Raw genomic sequence first — 6,732 nt, 5'->3', positions numbered from 1 at the left:
TATGAGTATTACCGTCAGTATAAGTCAACAGAAGCAGAAATGACTTTGGAGTCCTTTATCGATGCATTTTTCAGAGTTAACACTTCACGGAAACGATGAAATAGAGAGCAGAGTTCAAACGCGTCCGATCATGCCGATGTCCGCTACGCAATACTGACAGTAGCACTCTTAGTAAAGCAAGTGATCAAGGACTCACTATCATGAAGGATGCTGCTTGTACGAGAAGAAAACTAAAGGATTCCAAGAACATGGTTGTTATCAGTCGTCTTTACAAGAATAAAATTATATTCGATTCACAAGATGCATAACACAAGCTCGTTTGGCACAAAATACCTTCCTCCATTGATTACCGACAAAAGTTAGCTGAACGCTCGCGGAAGCATTTCAACAATACTCCTGTATAAAAAAAAAAGAAAAAAGAAAGAAAGAAGAAACCCTGCTCACCGTGTGCCAGACCTGATCTTTCTTCGCCAGTAGACAATGGATGGGAACGTTTTGATCTGGCCTACAGCCTGTACAACTGATGCATCTAGCTCCAATCCTGCAAAGTTGTCTTGAGAGGATTTAATGTGCTTGCGACAGCAATGCAGAACGTTTCGATGCAAAAGTCACAAATCAGGCGGCCTACGATGTACAGCAGTCAGCCAGTGTGTGCGTGTTAGCAACAATGTGATGATGCAAAACTTGCATGAATGTAGATCAATTCAGCTCAATTGAGAAAAAGACTTTTCGACTCAGATTATGTTTCTTCGACAGCCAAAATATAAAGGTGTTGATGACTAAAGAATTACAAAGTCATCCTTCGCTTCTGTTTCAGACACTGTCCGAGATACCAGAATTTTTTTTTTTTTTTTTTTTGCTTAAGCCTACAGAGTGGGTGAATTTATAGATAGAAAAGACATAAATTATGTTCGCAGACGAGATTTATGAAAGTTGCCATTTGATTTTACATTCAACTGCAGATTAAAAATAACTATAAACCAATTTATCCAATGAAAACGACAAAGTACAGGGAAATATAAAGTGACCTTGCACTATCTATATAGCAATGTATGGTGATGTGATTGCCTGACAACTTTGATAGCAAGACCTTGTTTTGGTGGTAAATATGCATTAAAAAATTGGTAAATATATTACGCAAATGAGATAATAAAGATTTGTTGTTTAGTAGTTGCAGTTAACTTTAGTATCTCTTAATCACACCAGGACTCATTTACAGGTCTTGATGAAAGAACTGTTCTGAACTGAAACATAAATGATTATTCATATATTGCGGCAGTGCGTTGTAGAATCTCGAAACCTGCCTGGTCTAAGGCCTTTTGAATACCAATTTGCAAACATATTTCCATATAAGTGTTATTCAGTTCTTCTTTATTTATTGATTCCAGTACTTGATTTACCTCGGACTCTGACGACACTATAACGTTGTATAATGTGCAACTTCTTTGCCCGATAACTTAGCTGTATTTCAGTATGACATGGTACATTGTGATAGCAAGACTCTGTTTTGGGGAATATATTCATAGAAATGTCCATCTGTTTTTTGTAATTCATCATGCAAATTAGATTATAAGGGTATTTCTACCAGCTGTTTTTTTCTTGTCTGTTAGCTGTTCTTGTATTTCTTTATCACAAAGGAATCATCAGCTTAGGTCTTGATATGAAAACTATAATGATATAGATGCATATATCGCGGCAATGTGTTGTAGAATCTCGAAGCCTGTCGCATAGCCTCTTGCATACCAATTTGCATACGTAATCGCAAACATTTTTATTCATTTCTTTTTTATTTAATTGGTTGATTCCAGTACTGATGATTTTCCTCGGACTCCGATGACACCATGTACGCTTTGTTTGACCGATAGCATATTTTTTTTTTTCACTACGCCAAGGTACATTTTGATAGCAAAACTTTGCTTTCTTGAAAAATATGTTGAGAAAATGAAAAATATATTTGCATAACTTATCATGCAAATGAGATATGCGTTTTACTTTAATACTTGAAGTTGGTTCTTGTGTCTCTTTATCACACTAGGAATCGTGAACCGGTCTTGATACAATGACAATTATCATCAGAATTATGATTCAGATTCATATATTGCAGCAATGCGTCGAAGAATCTAGAACCCCTGCCAGTATTGTATCCTCTCGTATACCAATTTGCATAGATATTTGCATAAGTGTTATTCAATTCTTTTGCATTGATTGATTGCAGGACGTATTTTGATTGGACTCTGACGACACCACGTACTTTTTGTTTGCCCGATAACTTGTTAAAAATTATTAAAAACAGAAGTGAACAAGTACATGTAGGTATAACTATTATACATGTGCATATGCGGTAATGCATTGCTGTATCAGCGGCTACTCCTAATTTGCATATGTCACTTCTTAATTTGCATATGTATGTGATAGTTGTGAATAATTGATAACCTAGCTATTGTCTCTGCATCTTAATTTCTGAAATTATTACTATTTTTGCACGTCTATGGAGATTTTATGAAAATTAGACTATCGAATCACCTTCAAAGGCAATGGATTGGCGACCATTTTGTTTATGCAAATTAAATGCTCTTAGACTCAAAATTCCGCTTGGGAGCCGGAATTTTTGGATTCAGCGTACTTGAATTATACAAAATAGATCGGTTCCCAACTTTTACAAAAAAATGCCTCTAACAGTCATATTTTCCCCAAATCCCACTAGACTATATATTTAAGAAAATAAATTGCATAACTTTCATTTCATGGTATATTTGAGTAACAGAAAAATCATCTTATCACCTTTTGAAATCACATGATCTTTCACATTTCACAGGAGGTTTCTCATTATCTCATCATCAATAAATGATAGAAACCTGAAGTTAGATCTTGTTTGTTTGTTTGTTTATCTTATTATCATTTACAAGATCGATTGCTCTCATATTTGTTTTCAACCTACATACGCGAATAGAAATAAAGGCTAATTTTATCCGGAAATGACAGGTTCCTCACATGGGCATCAATGTGACGGTAAATGTAAGGGAAAATGGAACACAAAACACACACACACACACACACACACACACACATATATATCGGTATATACAAAAACAATAGAATGTCAAGTTAGCAAACTCAAATCACAGCGCAAACAATACAAAGTCCATCATTTCTGATATAATTATGTTATTAAAAGACAGGCACATTTAATGTTGACTCTTTGTACTTGTTGGAACCTCAAGCAACAGGGTCAGTAGGGTTATCTGGCCAACTGATAGCATTGAGCTACGTTTTATGTCACCTACAAATGAAATACAAAAAAAGGGACTGTTGATATCAACATATTTGCGATCATTTTTGTCAGATCAGCAGAGCTTCAAACTTTAAAGATTTCAACATGCACTTCTGGCGAACAAAAAATTGAGGTGACTACTTCAGGTAGCCAATCATAGAATTCTTTCAAACGAGTAAATACTGAGGGAGAATGGTCTTAGTTTCACAAAATACCAGCAGTCTGTTCTCTTAGGACCATGAATGCTTCACAACAGACTGGAATTCTGTATTGTTTTCTTTGGTCAAATTACACCGTGAGAAAATCGCTAAAAATGGACATACACAGTAAACGCAAGACTAGGTGATTAGAACAAAGTGAGGGAAACAATTTGTATCACAGAATGCATACATGTACTTCGTATTTCTTGCACCAAAGTAACAAAAATATTCACAGACATAGACAGACACAATAAGTAGTCTAAAAACTTTGCAATTCATACTTGTTGGAAACAGGTTACAAAAAAAAAAAAAGATTCAAGCACAAAGTTAGTCAATCATTCCACGGTATAAAGCGGGTGATGTCCAATCCTAAAATAAGCGCTTTTCAAATGAATGGAGGCTGTGAACACCACCTTCCATTTGAGCTGAAGGAGATCTTCTCTCAAAGCGGACTTCTCCTGCATACATCTTCTCTCTGAGCTTAATGAGACTGCGTACCCCAATATCTTGGCAGCTTTGCTGGATAGCAGCGATGAGATAGGGAACAAACTTCTGGATGGATCCTTTGTCTACAACAGAACCAGAGACTCCTTGAGCCACTTTCAGCCTGTCCCGATCACTGAAGTATCTGCTCGCTGAAGAGCTGTTTTGCTCAAATGATTCCAGAGAGCCCATGCCTCTGTACTTTTTCAGTCGGACGCCGTCTGAGAAGAAGTATTCACCCGGAGCTTCTGTAGTTCCTGCCAGAAGGCTTCCCATCATAACTGTAGAAGCCCCTAGAGATAAGGCCTTTGTGATATGACCCACGGCTGCGATACCTCCATCGGCAATGATGGGAACGCCATGGTTGCGTGCAAACTGGGCAACCCTGTATACTGCCGTGCCCTGAGGACGCCCCACAGCCATCACTTCTTGTGTAATACAGATTGAGCCACTCCCCATGCCAACCCTGAGAGCATCCACTCCAGCCTGAATCAAGCTTTTTGACTGGGCTACAGTTACAACATTACCACCAACAACCTGCAGAGAAGGATATTTTTCCTTCATGTACTTGATCATGTTGACCTGAAATATTGAGTTACCTTGTGAAGAATCAAGGACCACCACATCAACCCCAGCTTGGACCAAGAGCTCCAATCGACATTTGTCCTCCTCTCTGGTACTTATGGCCGCCCCACATAGAAGCTGCTTCTTGGAGTCTTTGGATGCTAGGGGAAACTCTCTGTGCTTCTTTAAATCAGTGCGTGAAATGAGTGACACCAGCTCATCTTTTTCATTCACGATGGGAAGTTTACCTTTCTTTGCTTTCTGAAGAAGATCATTAGCTTCCTTCAGGGTGACGTTGGCATTGGCAACCACGAGGTCCTCCCTCCTTGTCATGACAGTACTGAGAGGCTTGGTATTGCTCTCTGACTTCAGGAAACCAATATCTCTGGAAGTGACGATACCAAGCAGCTTTCCCATAAGCTTGCCTGAGTCTGTGATTGGTATGCCTGAAAAGCCATGCCTTTGCTTTGAGTCAAGCATATCATAAACTGTGGCATCTGGACCCAGCACCACAGGATCCATGATGAATCCTTGTTCATATTTCTTGACCTTCCTGACTTCATTTGCCTGGAATTCTGGAGTGCAGTTGTGATGAATGATACCAATACCTCCACATAAAGCCATTGTAATTGCCATGGATGACTCTGTCACGGTATCCATGGGAGAAGAGATCAGAGGTGCCTTCAGTGTGATATTTTTTGTCAGTTTGGACTGCAGATCCACTTCATCTGATGTGAAATCCATGTATCCTGGTAGGATCAGAAAATCATTGTATGTAAGACCATCACCACAGGCAAACAGCTGTTGTCCAGATAGCCCGTCTTCGATTTCAAGGTCCATCGCATTATTTACCAGTGGTTTCGACATTTTCTGTTCGGATGTTAAACTAAAGAAATGTAGGTTTTTCTCCTCCGCTGGCAGACAACTTGGATCTCAGAACCGGAGATACTATAGCTGCATGTGCTGCATGCGTGCAGTACCGTCTTCGTCTGTGATTGGAGCCCAGTTATGCACAGGTCACGGATCAGCACGATCGTGCAGCAATATTCATGTTCGACATATTTGGCACGTAGGCCTATTGTGTTTACATTGAATCATTGCCTAATTGGCAGGATCCAGCGGCGGATTCAGGAATTCCGTAAAGAGGGGACTCGTTTACAAAATTAAAGGGGGCGCACGCACCCCTCCCCATAGGTTGTTGAGGATCAGATACGAGATATCACATGCAAAACCCAAATTTTCTCAAGATTCACATTTTGCAAAGGCAAATCTTGAATTGTACAAAAGCATGATGCAAGCATGATTCTATCTGAACAAACACTGCATCAGATCTCGTACTTTTAGCAGTGAAACATAAATCTGAGTATCATCAGCATAACAAAACAGAGTATGTGATTTCACATATGCCACACTTCTCTATTGTATCCTCTAATCGAGCTGTAAATATTATGATCATAACTGTGCAAATGGGATTAAAAATGCAATAAAAAAGTGAAAACGACAGAATAAAAAAAGAAGAACTCAAATTGAATAAATCATAAACGTATCATTGTCAAGACTCCTTTTAAGGAAAGCGGAGGACGGCGAAAATTTGAGTCGAATGAAGTCATGTTTTATTTGCCAAAAGTGCATTACCAGTTTGTTTCTTCATTTCTTCGTAGAGCCAATACGTGAAATCTTAACATGCATGCTTGGATACATTTATATATATATATATATATATATATATATACTCCTCAAAATAAGTTTGGAAGCTGAGTTTGATCAATCATTTCTCATTTTTCCTTACAAATAATAATTTTTGTTTTTGCTTAGTACCACACGAAGATTGTTTAATTCTCTTTAAAATGATTTCATACTTGTTATGATTACTAGTATTGTATACATGGAGGTGTAGTGCTTACAAATATGAGGTAAAGTCAGATTTAAAAGCTGCAAAATGGCCCAATTTTTGACGTCCCTAAAGCAGTTTCCTGGTGACGAGTGAGTTCCAGATTCTTTGTTTGGTGTTCATTTACCGTAACATGATCATTTTTACGGGATGAAACGTACTATTGTATGCATTCAACAAAACAGATAAACAAACACACACACATACACACACACACACACACACACACACACACACAAACTATCACGACTCAAACCATTTTTTTCACAGAACCTAGCCACATTAACCCCAACAAAAACATAAAGAAGTGAAATGGCACGGTC

The 6,732-nt window shown here is 38.3% G+C and overlaps 1 pseudogene; it reads right to left on the bottom strand.

Moving 5' to 3' along the window:
• Positions 1–3,840: 3,840 nt before the first annotated feature.
• Positions 3,841–5,499, bottom strand: LOC139731793 (inosine-5'-monophosphate dehydrogenase 1b pseudogene; annotated as a pseudogene).
• Positions 5,500–6,732: the final 1,233 nt, after the last annotated feature.

Source organism: Diadema antillarum, unplaced genomic scaffold (assembly GCF_040938485.1).
Source record: "Diadema antillarum isolate AM-2024a unplaced genomic scaffold, OU_Dant_1.0 scf00000023, whole genome shotgun sequence".
NCBI classification, from domain to species: Eukaryota; Metazoa; Echinodermata; class Echinoidea; order Diadematoida; family Diadematidae; genus Diadema; species Diadema antillarum.
The sequence above is the reverse complement of the archived record's forward strand: the minus strand, read 5'-3'. Positions and strand labels throughout refer to the sequence as shown.